The sequence below is a fragment of the Alosa pseudoharengus genome, unplaced genomic scaffold (genome assembly GCF_046254945.1).
Source record: "Alosa pseudoharengus isolate Yale_2024_CS ecotype anadromous, Long Island Sound unplaced genomic scaffold, YU_APseudo_1.1 YU_APseudo_1.1_scf_23, whole genome shotgun sequence".
NCBI classification, from domain to species: domain Eukaryota; kingdom Metazoa; phylum Chordata; class Actinopteri; order Clupeiformes; family Clupeidae; genus Alosa; species Alosa pseudoharengus.
The window spans coordinates 18,183,169-18,198,534 of record NW_027468685.1 but is presented as its reverse complement, the minus strand read 5'-3'; the positions used below and the strand labels follow the sequence as shown (position 1 = coordinate 18,198,534).

Sequence of the window (15,366 nt, the reverse complement as noted above, 5' to 3'; positions counted from 1 at the left end):
GGCTTCAGTTAAGTTGGCCGATCATCAAAACAACCTCGTTTCGACATCAGCCTCAGCCGTAAATTGCTGTGCCGCGTAGCCATTAGAAATAAGGACGTGTCTGTCTTTTGTGAAGCGAAGGCCACACATAACCACGCCTGTAGCTGTAAGCACTCTGACACAAGCAGTTTGTCATACAGGGGAAATCAGGCTGTTCTCCATGCCAGAACTGGGCAGCCTACTTCCCGCTACATGAACTCCTGTTATTAGCGAGTCTGTAATAGAGGCAATTAGACTATGTGCAAAACTGCGTGTAAGGACCTCAAGGAAGAAGAAGAGGAAAAGGATGAAGAGAAAGCGCTGAAAAGCGCTGGGTGGCCAGACAACATCAGTCTGTGGGATCCTATAAAAGATTGCCTTTGATATTCCGCGTTTGCTGGTGAAAGAAAGAGGGAGGACTAATTCGGACTATCTGTAGCCGTCTGACACATCCCAGAGGAACAGAAACTCCTTGCCTTTTTTTCTGGGAAAAGCCCAGATTAATATTTATGCAAAGCCACACACCCATGTCTGAGAGAGGGTCCTTTTTTTTAGTCCAGCTTCACTGACCGGCACAGAGATCAGGTTCACTCTTCTGAGCTCCATTCAATACTTCATTCTAGGTTAGAGAATTGTCACTAAAATGGCACTGAACTATACGAGCAATAACTCGAACAGCAGAAAATATAATATCCACAATGTCAGGAGTCAATTTTCATTCCAACTATTAGCGCCTCGAGAAACAACAAAATGAGACAAAAAAGAAGAGAAGGAAGATATGAACACCAATAAAGAGAGCTATTACATCAAATCTATCCAGGAAACATCGATAAATGGAGCGCAGGTCCCTGTTCAAACCGCCTGTGCGCCTCAGCCTCTGCGTGGGATGCAGCTTGACCCTTCTACAACCCGGGGTCATGTTTGATAAGGTTGTGTTTTCGCACTCCGCAGCTGCAGCATGTGCTGATTCCAACTCTATACAGTTACACACATTAGAGGCGCGTTAGAGGCTGTGGACAGAAGGTTGCTCGCCCAGATGACGATACTACTGAGCAGAGACAGTGTGTGTGTGTGTTTGTGTGTGTGTATGTGTGTGTGTGTGTGTGTGTGTGTGTATGTGTGTGTGTGTGTGTGTGTGTGTGTGTGTGTGTGTTTGTGTGTGAGGTTGGCCGAATCGCCGCTCGAAACCGAATCGCTCAGAGGAAGGGAGAAGAGGCGCGGGGCTCTTTGGGTCCCGGCGTTCAAAATTCATAAGCCGTGCAGATTTCAAGGATTAAGGCTCCGGTAAGACATCCAGATCTTGAGCCGTGGGCAAGGGAGGGGAAGAGGATCATTAACTCCTCTCATTTTACTCGTTCGTTCCTCCTTCTCCCTCTCTTGTTCTCTCTCTCTCTCATTCTCCCTCTCTCTCTCATTCTCTCTCTCTCTCTCTCTTGTTCTCTCTCTGTCTCTCGTTCTCTCTCTCTCTCTCTCTCTCTCTTTCTTTATTTCCCTCTCTCACGCTATCTTGTTCTGTCTTTAGAGCCCACAGTGTGGGGCCTGTCCAACAGGCCTCTGAAGAAAGGGGATTTTAAGATTTTCCAAAAGGAAAAGACACAGTCATGGTTTCATAAGTGTGCTGCTCTGGTGGGGGAGCCTAGCCGATTTTTTCAAAAAAAAATTTCTCTATATAAGCGAATACAATTTCTTTTTTTTTCTTGCGTATACATATCCATGTCATTGGCATCTTGCAATAATATACTGTACATGTCTGATGCCTGCAATGATTAAACGACCAAATTAAGAGAGACTGAGATCACCAGTCAGATTGCCAGACACTGTAGACAAAGGGCTTTCAGAGGCCTTAAGGCACAACAAACTCTCTTCATCCAAGGACGTTGTGATTTCTACTAAAAGGCTAAACAGAGGCGAAGGTTCATGTGAGGAAAATGGTACCGTGGGAGATTTGCTTCATGCCCTTCTCTTTGTTTACAAGTCAGAATGAGACAAATAAAATGAGACAAATAAAAAATAGATGAATGAAAAGTGTGAGCCGCCCTGAGGCACTGGGGCAGCTCTGGAGCAAAGCAGGGTAAGAAGTTTAGAAGGCACACATTCAAGAGGGCAAAAAGCAGCGAACAGTAACCGACACACATGACAAGCCACTTGACAAATGGTGAACAATTTAATCTGAAGGGCAAAAAATTGTTTTCAAGTGTGTTGATGTGTGCATATGTGTGCGTGTGTAAGAGAGAGAGAGAGAGTGTGTGTGAGTGTGAGTGTGTGTGTGTGTGTGTGTGTGTGTGTGTGTGTGTGTGTGTGTGTGTGTGTCTATGTTTATATGTCTACCTGCCTATGTGTCTGTCTGTCTTTCTACATATTTACCTCTTCTCCACAACAGTTTATTTGAGATTACTTTGCTTTCGGTGGCAACAGTGTGTGAGAGAGAAAAACAGAGAAAGATGTCTCTGTTTATATATATAAAAAACAGGTTATCAAGGCGAGAAAATGCATACCTTTGTCAGGGTAAATTATGTCAGGGTGGCGAGAAATTTACACATCAGAGAAGTGGAGATACAAATTGCGTGCGCTGTTCCCTGAGCTAAGCATTACGAAAACATTACTATGGTTCCTCGCCTCAGCGTCTCCGAGCACGCGGATAAAGAAAAATAACGCTGCCTTCACATGTAGTGAGCCACCGTTTTAATGAAATTGACTCCAGCACCCGGGCGCTTTGGAGTTTAACCAAGCAGAAAAGATAATGCCCCGGCCCTCTTTCATGCTGGGCTTCCTTCTCTATTTGTCAAACTATGGTTAAGACACCCAAGGGCCATCGCACAGCACACCCATACCCTGCCTTACTGGCACCAAAACCTGCTGTTGTGGCATGTTTAAAGGGCAGACTCAGGTCCTGGAGGCCTTAGGGAAGTACTTTGCAGGATGCGTCTTAACTTCCATCAATCTATGGGTGATCTCTCCCATCCCATTTGATGGCTTTTGGAGTTTAAAGAGATATAAAGAGAGGTATTTGATGGTCGCAAAGACCAATAATTGCTCTCACAGATGAACAGAGCAAATTAAGTCAACCTACCAGGCTTTTTCAATTAACACCTTTCTTTGAAAAAAGGCCAGCAAGAGAAGGTGCTAATGAGTTCAAATTCTGTAGTCTGATGTTATCCAGAAGAACATCACTTGCTGTTGACTATGTCAATTGCAAACCTCGGTCTAATTTTTCTTTTACTTTTCTACAAAAGGAATAAATAAGTAAAACATGAATTACTTGACAGTAAAAATACCCCCCCACCAGCAGCAACCACTGGAAAGTGCTTTTCTGTAGTAGAGGATCATGGATCAATACCAGAGGTAACCTGCTGTCGGCTTGCAAAGTCACAGACTTGCTCTTTGATTTCTTTGTGCTTTTTTTCTTTCCTTTCTATCACAGAGGTGAAAAAATCCCTCTAACATGACAATGTTCAGAGATCCCTATCCCCATGACAACCAACATCCAGATGGCCCTGAGGTGAGATGCCTCGAGTGGATCCGTTTACTGTAGGAAATACCCTGCAGCAGAACTGACCAACACTGACCAAACATGAAGACACACCTTCCATCATGATGCTAGCAGAGGTTGGACCCAAATGCACGACAAAGTGCACAAATTAAATTCAAAAGGATCTTTACACAAGAAACACGAGAAACATGGCAACATGACTTTAACACAAAATGGACAAGAAAGGAAGACTACAAGGAAGACAGGAACTTAAATACAACAGGAAGATAACTAAAGAACACAGATGATACTGTAGGGGCAAAAGCAACAAGGAAGCACAATCAATACAAGAACCAGATACAAGAATAGATACAAGAACCACAATAGATACAAGAACAAGAAATGAACAGAGCCACTCCGTAGTACTTCAATGGAGACAAGTGAAGCCAATTTGATCCCGTTTCCTGTTGGTCGACTGATGTGCTGCGCTTCCTCAGTTGAGTGACAGACGTGTGACATTAAGAAATGGACTGAAACACATTAAGTTGGGTTACACTTTACTTGACAGTATCGACATAAGAGTGACATGACACTGTCATGAACGTGTCATGAACAAGTCATAAACGTTTATGACATAACACTTCTGTTAAGTGACATTCGGTTTTTGTCATAACAAGTTAGGATTAGGGTTAGGTTTTGGTTTAGGTTTAGGTTTAGGGTTAGGGTTAGGGTTAGGGTTAGGGTTAAGGTTAGGATTAGGGTTAGGGTTCATGTGTCATGAAAGTGTCATGTGTTCATGACAGTGTCATGTCACTCTTATGTCGATACTGTCAAGTAAAGTGTTACCGTAAGTTGTCTGGTAGCGGTGCTAAGAAAACTGCTAACGTGCAAAGTGCTTCACGTTCTCGAGCAGCTTTTGGTAGGTGATTTATTTCGACATAGTGCCAACCCAACAAAACATCGCTTCATTATTTTTTTCTATGCTTCCCTCTATGGCTTACCAGTGGACTCTCCCTACGTCTGCCTTATCCAGAGAATACGGCTACTTTTCTCCTGTACAACTGAAGGTCGTATCCTCATGGCATCCTCATTTTTAGTATTGGTTTAGAAAAATCACGTAGTCGTAAAAAGAGATTCAAGGTTATAAAGCCAGTGAAAAACACAATGTTGTATTTCACTGGAAATAGAACATGGTCATATAAAGGCTTAACTTGCTTTGCTTTTATGTATTTGTTTTTTGTTTGGTTGTTTATTTAAAGCACATTGAATGTGCTCTATAAGTAAACTTGCATTGCCTTGCCTCTTTGCCCTCTTAATGAAGGAAATAAAGGTCTGGAGGTGAATGAATGTCTTGGCCCATTTGTTTTCTTCAATTTAAGCCCTTAATATCCAAAGTGCTGCATGTAAAACATTAGATAAAGAATCTTAAAGTCTTAAAGTACAAATCGTTCCAAATGAAGCTGGAATTCCTATCTGCGTAAAGGGGTTAATGCTCATTGACAGACTCCACACTATGTTACATTTATTTATTTAGCTAATGCATTTGATCCTGGGAGAGTTATATTAAAGGAATGTTGTACATTTTTCATGAGCATGAGTGCTCCCTGGAAATTAAACCCTACATGTAGTTACTGATGCTACTAGCACATTGCCTCTCCACCTTACATGTAACTCCAGGAGCATAGACATTACTGGATTCTAGCTGGCAGTTCAAGTTTTCCTTCCTCCTCTGTCTGTTAACATTTCCTGCTGCACTTCACCGAAGTTATTACTCTCGACGTGACCGGAGGTCGCAAGGGTCGAGGCACTCAGTGTAGCAAAATATTTACGAGTCACCGCGCAGGCTGGTTCCTAATGGAAACGCGCTTAACTTGGCTGTAATGCTTTTTTTTTTCATTGGCCCAGTGGAGAAGTAATGAATTGCATATCCATTAAAAGATCCAGGTTGGTGACAGCCCCAGTTGGAGGTCCCCTCAGTCTCCATTCTTCCCGCTCAGACAGATGTTGATCTGAGGCCCTGTGTTAAATCAATTTCATGCGACGCCCGAGCATCAATATTCATTTACATATCAATTGCTACGGATATCTATCCCCCCCCCCCCTCGCTCTTTCTCTCTCACTGAATGCTTCGCTTTTGTGATGCCAATGTTGGTAATTTGGAGGACTGTGGTCTGCCGGGACCACTGCTGTGTAGGTTACCTCTCCGCTTTGTGTCTTATCACACTCCTCTTGTGGATGGCACAGGCTCGTGAAATGGATGAGGAATGGCAGAGTTATTCAGACAAATGTGCGCCTTTCCGCGCAGTGCATCGACAGCACTTTCCCATTACGCTAGCGGTGTAAAGACGGGAGGAAGCGCAGTGTTGGTGGGTTTGACCGCCGACACATTCAAGCAACAAAAAATTCCGCCCACCCACGCATCAACACACACTCAAATGTATATGTGTACACACACACACACACACACACACACACACACACACACACACACACACAAATACATACAGACACACACACTGGCCAGAAATCTCAATTTCATCCTGGCTCCTCCGCTGCCTTGACAAGGTCAGGCGGGCGACAGGAATTCGTCTCGCCCCCTAATCTGGAGATTACATTCTCCCTGCACTGGCCTTTCACCCCCTCCCTCCCTCCCTCCCTCTCTTCCTCCCTCCCTCCCTCCCTCCCTCTCTTCCTCCCTCCATCCATCCCTCCCCTCTCTCCCTCTCAGTTTCCCTCCCTTTCTCTCTCTCTCTCTCGACTTGTAGCCTGGCGGTCCATGCCAGCTCAACTCTCCGTTGTGGGGTAACAAGGCAGATCCAGCCCGTGCCAGGGGCAGATTACGGAGCGGGAGATAACACGCGGGATTAAGGAGCCACGCTCTCTGGGTGCAGACTCTTTTTCTGTTTTTTTCCTCTTTTAAGTGATTGGCCCTTTCAACGACACAATACACCCGCCTGACTCTAGCCTGAGTCATACACAGCTCAACACAGCAACAGCAACACACACACACACAGAGACATACTGTATGCATACACACACACACACACACACACACAAACACACACACTCTATGCATACACTTTCGCTCCATTCTCACTCATTTGTAAACACTCTCACACATAAGCACTTATTACCACCTTTTGCATCAGGCCAGGCAGTGAGTGAGGTTGAGGTGGTGTGGTGTGGTGTGGCTTCACATGCATGAGTCATTTCAGATGCTGCTTGCTTAGTGGGTCCTCAGTTCAACAACCTAGAGCCCTCACAGACCAACAAATATAATAAGGCAGACCAACTGTAGTTGTTTCAATAAGCCTATATATATAAATCATCCATTTCAAGGGGATAAGTGAAATTCTTTATAATCATCAAATTTGACTGACAAACTAAATGATAAACCAAATAAACAAAAAAAAATCATATTAAAATTATATTTATTGTATATTAGCATTTCCTCATTTGGATGTTCAAAGTTTGATAAAGAGCATGAGAGAGAGAGAGGAAGAGAGAGAGAGAGGGGGGGGGGGAGGAAGGGAGAGAAAAATACAGGGATCCAAAGTAAAAAAAAAAAATCGAAAGGATTTGCATGAGCTTACTTAGTTATTATTGTCTCGTCATTAAAACAAATAGAGAGGATATGATGTGCTGCACCTTTTGGTACGGATCATTGGCATCCTCCTCACTGACAACTGCACATTACCAAAATGATTGGGAATAAGCTTGAGCCTGAACCAATACTGTACATCAACTAAACATGTGATGAAGGAAGTACTGATGAATATTCCAATTCCCAAGACCTCCTCACAGTGTCTGCCTTATTAAAGGCTGAAGTAAAAATAGTGTTGGAGTGGAAAGAACACATCTCCTCTGCCAGCGATTCTATGGTATCTGCTGGCCACCCACTAGTGTTGCCATAAAACATGGCCTCTGATCCCCCCCATACATACACACTCTTCATTTCCACTAGTCTGTAGGACGGGTTGCCTGGTAACTGCACAATTACACAGTCTGACTATTTCAAAGTGACTGCTGTCTTTTGGGTGAGTAAGTCTACTTTTATTCCTTAAAAAGGAAATGACTGGTCCGCTAACGATAGACTTTCATGATGAACTCAAGGTTCCTCCATAAAGGCTCCTCTATCGATTAAGCGGCACTCTTCAAAGGGAGACTCATTGTTTCCACCGTCAGCAAGTTCAAATGCATCCTATACTGCCGTGGCCATGATGGTGTGCGTGTTCGTGTCTGAGATTCCCAGCTGCTCTGGCATTCTGTCGGGAAGGATGTCATTTAGAGATACATCTTGCATGACTTGTTATACCTGCAGTTCCTGATTTGCACTTCAGGAGGGTTTTTGGGCCGTGGATGCCAATGAGTGGCATGTTGCCACAGAACCAGCTGGAGAAATCAAACAGGCCCCAGAAGCTTATAGCAACTATCAAAAGGACACACATCAAACAGGGAAGCTAACAACAATCGTTCTCTCTCTTTCTCTCTCTCTCTCTCTCTCATACATGCTGAGCCAGACTAGAGGTACAAGCCAAAAGTATGACAGATAAAATAGGTAAAATAAATAAGTCTTGATCCTTCACCAGTTGTTATACTGCAGACATCAATAATGGACTGGAAAATGGAAGGAGGGCATTTTCGTTCTGTAATTCTGGCAATAACTAAAACTGGGCCACTTGAGGTAGAGCAGTGAAAATGTATGTAAGTACATGATAATGTATTCATTTCGCGTTTGGTATTCAATTCCTTTCTTAACTTTATATAGTGGTTGTTTACATAGGCTGACTTTGAAATTGAAATGAAAAAAAAAAAATATGAGAGAGTCATTATGTAAATCTAAAGACATTCTGAACAAAACACATTCTCAAGATATAAAAAAAAAAACAGTCTCTGTGATTCCTTTGTTTGCACATGGTTGCAGACGTTATGCAATCAGTTTGTTTACCCCAAAAAACCTTTGGCACACATCTGAAATGATCAACTTGAAGCATTTCTCTCACATCTGGGAATGCACCAATACAAATTTAGCACAAGTCTGTAGATGCAGTCTTACACACAAAGATATGAGGCCTTGGTTACATTCACCAAAAAACCCTGCAACGTGCCTCTGACAACCCATGTTGGCATGCTGATACTCCACAAATAAGGAAAAAAAAAACCTATATGGGTTAATAGGATTCTGCATGCATAATTCAGTGAAGTCTGTTAATAAAAGATTCTGTCTTTTTGCTACAAAACAATGCATTAGCGGCAACGCACTGGTAGCAGTTACCGGCAGCTGGAGTCTGTTCCCTGTTTCCCTCGTCAATATTAATATAAATATAGACCTCCGGCGGATCAAAGGCCGGCGTGTGTTTTGAGCAAACAGGACAAAACACAATCTGCGGGATGTGCCTGGGCAGGCTCAGGCGGGGAGGCTGGGATACTGAGACTGGTCCAGGCAGTGAGGGAGGAGAGGGGCTGCAGGGGAGGCTGGGATACTGAGACTGGTCCAGGCAGTGAAGGAGGAGGAGGAGGAAGACGAGGAGAAGGAGGAGAGGGGCTGCAGGGAGGTTGGGATACTGAGGGATACTGAGACTGGTCCAGGCAGTGAAGGAGGAGGAGGAGGAGGAGGAGGAGGAGGAGAGGGGCTGTGGGGAGACTGGCCCTTTCTCAGCTACCGGTGTGTGCACACTTGATGTCTCCATCGACTCATTCAGCATTTCACCTCCACACGCCATCACTTCAACCACCACCACCTCCTCCTCCTCCTCCTCCTCCTCCTCCACCACCACCATCACCCCCCCCATACCCTACTGGGCTGCGTCCTACTCCTATCCCTGCTCCCTTCCCCCAGTAGCTAGCGCTACTCTCACTTCGGCCCCTCGGCACTTTGAAGGTGGCTGATTAAAGATGCAGCAGGGGACGCCCAGGCAGAGCCAGATGTGAGCAAACACAAACACACACACACACACACACACACACACATTCTCTTTCGCTCTCTCTCTCTCTCACACACGCCCACCCACACCACACACACAAACACACACATACAAACACACACATACACACACACACACACACACACATGCGATTCCATCTGACAGCACCAGCATTCAGCTCTTGTCACATTACATCTTAAACAAATTGCCTTCTTTGTGTGGCCAACGTTCACATTACAGCCTGCCATGTCCCCGTTCTATCACTGCAGCAGCCATAGACGCTCTGCTGCTGAGCCCTTGCTTCAGCAGCAGCAGAAAGCCCGTGGCCACGAGCGTGTGAATGTTAAATACAGACACACAAAAATGAACAACAGATGATGAACTGAATGAAACGGAGTGAAAATGAGGATGCAGGAATGCTGTGAAAATGGCACTGCAGGGGTGATATAGGGTGAAAAATAAACTCTGACTGGTAGTTACTCAAAAGTCATTACCCCGAGCATTAATCAATGGCTTGGGCAGCACCTGAAAGCTCTCAGACGCGCAGACCTCATGAACGTGCGCTCGGCGGCTATGAAAGTGGATGAGTCAGGAGCGGCCGAGCTCGTCATATATAATTAACCAGAAACGCTGTTTATCAGCCCTCACTATCTCCTGGCCTAATGAAGTTTCCCATAAAATTGTCATTAGTCTGAAGATAAAAGGGGGATTTGGTGATGAAAATGAACACAGTGTGGTGGTAATGTGTGCCATCATCAGAGATTCATCTCAGGTTACATTATAAAAATGCACTGAATCATCACAACCCATAATGGTTGACGTATCGGTATTTGTTTTTTTTTGCCTACTGATTCTTCAGCCCACCATCAATAAGCCTATTTCACAGTGTCCAGGTGTCTGGCCTCGTTGATGTTAATGATGCCTTAATTGGCAGGGTAAAACGTCTTCCTGCTTTTGTCTTTCCTGTGGACTTTTCTTTTGCTGTCTATGGGACAGTGCTGTTCCACAGGAAGTTGATTTACACAGCGGCCCCATCTTGTGAAATGGGCTAATTAAAACCATTTCACCCCTGGTCAGGGTGAGAACACGTAGGCATATTCTACGTCACTACCATCATAAAGGTCCGCCTAGGAATTCTTCATCAAATTAATCTACTAAATGGAAACGATATACAGTCAATTCACAGCATAATCACAAGTTTCGGAGGCACAAAAGTTATGCATCAACATACCTTCTCTGTGCTCAGGACTTAAACAAGGACATTTTCCCTGAATTATGCAGGAGCACCTGGTCACTGCCTTGGGGGATAATAATGCCACTTTGGCAGTCAATGTATCATTTCAGCAAACACATGTTGCTTCACACATAAGAAGCATCCCGACAGTAATCCCCTCATGTACAGCAGAGCAGCCTCAACTCTCTAAATAATGTACATATTTACCACAAAGTTCAAGACATATCTAGAAGTATAGCTGTCTCCAAACCACTACCCTGATTAATTCTTTAACAAAACAAAAAAAAAAAATGCAGAAGCTGACATTTTTCTTATGTCCAGAGGCAAAGTTTACTTCGGTCAACCTTAAGTCAGGGAGCTCATATCACAGATCCCGAGGTGAGGAAGAACACCGGCTTCTCTGCTCGGCTCCCCTCTTATCTGCTGTGCACCTTTTGAGAGGAGGCGAGGAGCACAGGAGCAGACACCAGGGCGCCGGGCCTGCCGTCCAGGCCTGCATTATTCACCCCCTTCTCCAGCGCCGAGGCAGAGCATCCGACTGGACGAGACACGCGTCCATGACACTTTAGCACTCACAGGAAAGAGATGAGGAGAGGAGAGACGCAAGGAGGAAGGAGAGGATGGAGGGGGTGGGGGGGGGGGGTGGGGGGGGTGAGATTGCGTGAGAACAAATGTCCAGCCCTACACCCCCACCCAACACACACACACACACACACACACACACACACTCGGCAGAGGTGAGAAGAGGTACCACTTTCTCGTCACAAGGTCACACGAGTGCTCGGCGCACTCCAGCGGGACACTGAGGGACTCAAGTGACCTGTGAGAACATGCCGGTATTTTTAGAGCTCTAATTTGTCCATTAGGGTTTTTTGAAAACCCCCCCCCAAAAAAAAAGGCTGAGCCTAGGAGAATGGAGCGATGGAATTTAAACCAAGGTAAAAGCAATCACTGGACAAACACTGATTCATCGCTAATCAAGGCATTTTCGCCTCACGTTTGATAGTTTGTTGTTTGTGCCTTAAAAAAACACTCTCTGTTCACTAAAACTGGCTCAGTGGGAAACTGTTGTTGTAGTAGTTTTAGTTGTGGTAGTTGCTTTAGTAAAACTGTGTAAAGTCATTCACGGTGCTAAATAGTTAAGGCAGACCCTTTTCATCCAACAACCTCAAAGTTTGTAAGAGGAACAAAAATGAATACACAGGTCACATATGAGCTCGCTCAAATGAAATGTTCAAAGCCATAAAGTACAACTCCAGATCAACATTGTTATGCCTTCATTTATCAATGCACATTAAGTTTGGCTTCCATCTCCTCTGAACAGCGAATAAATTATTCAGGACCCTCTAATAGACTCAGACAGTCCACAGGCTTGTCCTTTTGAAGGCCACCAGTACGCTTCTTCTCTCTCTCTCTCTCTCTTTCTCTCTTTCTTTTTTTTGGCTTGAGCCAGTCACTCCGGCAATGAGATCTATTAAATTACACCGAGAGCTTTTCATGGTACTAAGCATCAAACAATCCAAGAAAGAGAGAAATCAATAGCCTAATTGAAATGAAGCACTTTGTGTTCCCAGGTGATGATACACTAATATATGCCTGGTGACACTGCCACTGGGGCTGGACACTGAAGAGGGGATAGAGAGTTGATGAGAGATGGCTGCTCGGGGCTATCTGATGCGGAGTCTCTCTTACACGATAATGCCTGCCAAGAGTCTATCACTTTTTGCGGCACGGAACTTAAGCAAATCGCGGGTGCTGCTGCCAGAAGGTCATGCCTGTCCGTGGCTCACACACTCAATCAATCAGATTCATTTCAGTTCGAATCAAGGTCACTCCTCGACTACTCCTGTAATATCCCTCTTAAGCAACGCCGTATTTCAGAGAGTCCGTCACAGACACCACTCAAGCTGAATGCGGGTGACCTTCAAGGATTTGTGTTGTAAAATTGTCTCTCTCTCTCTCTTGATTTGTGTTGTAAAATTCTCTCTCTCTCTCTCTCTCTCTCTCTCTCTCCTTCTCGATATTTTTTTTTTTGCCTCTTCGCTCTCTTTTTTTTCTTGTCAAATAGTAGTTGGCGAGACCTCATACGAGGTTAATCTCTTTGGTGTCAATGCCAAACAGAAGGCCCTACCTGGACACCCAAATGGAAAATTACACGTTCGCGAGAGAGGTGTCGAAACAATAAGTGTCACACATGTCAAGAGTCTGCACGCTGTTGCCGAGATGACGTTCCGGCGAGCGTTTTCTGATCTCCAGTTGGGTGTGGACCACAAGCTCTCTATTATGGGATGTTGGGCAGACTGTGGTTACATTGTAAACAACATTCTCGCCAGACAGTTACGAGCTCAACCACAGTGATTTACTTAGCACCAAGGCCATCCTGACCTCTAGATGAAAATTGGCTTTGGCAGGTCCCTATAGTTGGTACGGTACCCCTTCATCTTTTAGCAGCTCTGCAGTGAAGGTAAAATGACCCTGAATGCATAAGTTCTGCCAACGCAATGGATAATACCTGACCGGCATCTTTGTCAGCATTGTTATAATCATGGTCATTGAGTCCAATGTCTATTCAGTACTACAGGATACAGACAAAAACAGAGCAACTCTCTCTCCTAGCGTTTAGTGATTCAGATTCGGGCGACACAAAAGGGAAGCGTGGGCATCATTACACGATATGCGTTTGAAGGCACGGGTTAGCCAGTCTGTCATTACGGTGGAGCACCGAACGTTTCAAAGAACCATTATCAAAGTTAAAGATCATCAAGACTACAGCAGCGCCTCTGAATCAGCGGTGCATTAGGTGTGCGTTTGGACCAACAACAAGCGACGGCGGCGGCGCCGATTCCTCCAAAGGCTCGGTTCATTAATTCTCTAATACTCATTATATCTTTTCCTTTTTAATTCCCAATCTCCATCATTAGTGCGCTTGCGGATATATACAAATTAATATGCCATGCAGACCAATGCCACGTTATGTCACGAGTGTGAGTGGTGTCTGTCACCATCCAGCTAACAGGCCTCACAAAATCTGTCTTGTCTGCTAACAGACCAGTCAGGCCCAGCTACAGAAACACACTGGGGCTTGTATGTTCTTTCACATATTTAAGGAAAAATTCACATGCTGGACATTGTGATTAGCTAATCACTCCTGTCTAACAGCAGATTTGGTAGCTCATCCAGACAAGTAATAAAATAGAATTGGTAGCTCATCCAGATAAGTAATAAAATATCCTGAAAAAAAAATATTCCAGACTTTTGCCTACCTCCTTTCCTTTCTTCATTCCAGGGGAACAGGGTATGACAAACTACTGCAGTTTATAAAAAAAAAAAAACTCAAAACAATCAATCAGCAAGGCAACAATGTTCAATGTACATCCAAAGAACATAAAAACTAAACAGTTGTAAAAGCCTAAATTGAAGGTTATCTGAGTTATGATTTACAATAGCATTGGCTCCAGGGTGGTGTTGATTGTTAAATGAAATCATGTTTATATAAGGTGACCACTGTTGATAGAAAGCTCATTTCTATTCATATTCTTCTCCAGGCAACACAACATGTTACATCAACATCTTACATGTAGGCATATCATATGCATAAGCATGCAGTCACAACCACAACAACAACAACAACCGATTTAAACTCTAATACAGAGAAATGTGGGCAGGCCTGTCAAAACACAGACTATCAAATTAACCCAAATATAATCAGCCTGAGCTTGATGAAGAAGTGGGTTAAGTTTAGAAGAGTATTATTTCAATTGATTGATTCAGTTCTATTGAGCACACAGTACCGGCATTTCAGGGCTCCATACTCAACTTGTGATGGGTGCGTGACAAAGTAAGTGTGTGTGAGTGTGTGTGTGTGTGTGTGTGTTGTCCTGTGACAGGCTCTCCCAGAGGATGACTGCAGCAGACTCAGAGAGAGAGATCATTAATCCAGACTCCTACATATGCATCTGGCTCTCAACGCCTCGTTTATATTGATGTACGTAAGTAATAATTTATTGACGCGCGTCTTTACTTTTCATGTGGATGAAAAATGAAAAAAAAATGGTGCTATTTTTTTCTTTCAAGTGGGTGGTGGCGCATTGGGGAAAATATCAGGCTGGCACCATCTTTTTGTCCATGTGAATTTACCACAAATGTTAAATGTGTTAAATTGTAAGTGTAACTATTTGATTTATATGATATGTATGATTGAAACTTTTAAATTACCCATAAGAGCTGATTTAATAGTTGAGCAGAATTTCTAATAAGGTTTACAGGTTTGCCCTTAATGAAGTGTCAAAATTTTAATTAAAATATGAGATTAAAATGATTTCTTAATGATCAAATATTAATGCTGGAGACTGGAGTCATTTTTCTTCGACATAATTCTGCCAAAGTCTGGTTGGTCGGGAGAATCATGTTGTTCTCTCTGTCTGAGGATATTTGACCTCGTTTGGAAAGTCAAGGAGTTGATGGGTTCAGGACATTTCATTAGGATTTAAAAAAAAAAAACTGTGATATTAACTGCAACCGGCTTTTATGTGTGAAGTAGAGAGCTATTTCACTGCATGCATTTTACAGTGCTCTGATACTAAACACCAGGTGCTCATACTGAGTGTTTCAAGTGGTTAACACCAGTTCATTTTTGTCAATAGCTGTGGTTGTTTGGAGCAGGCTGCCTTCAAAACCATGTCAATCTGAGGTAATGCACCCACTTATTAATAACTTAATGC

At 43.8% G+C, this 15,366-nt stretch overlaps 1 protein-coding gene across 1 annotated transcript in view; it reads right to left on the bottom strand.

Moving 5' to 3' along the window:
* Positions 1-15,366, bottom strand: part of khdrbs3 (KH domain containing, RNA binding, signal transduction associated 3) — a 107,828-nt gene that overhangs the window by 61,652 nt on the left and 30,810 nt on the right. The gene's annotated exons all lie outside the window — the stretch shown is intronic.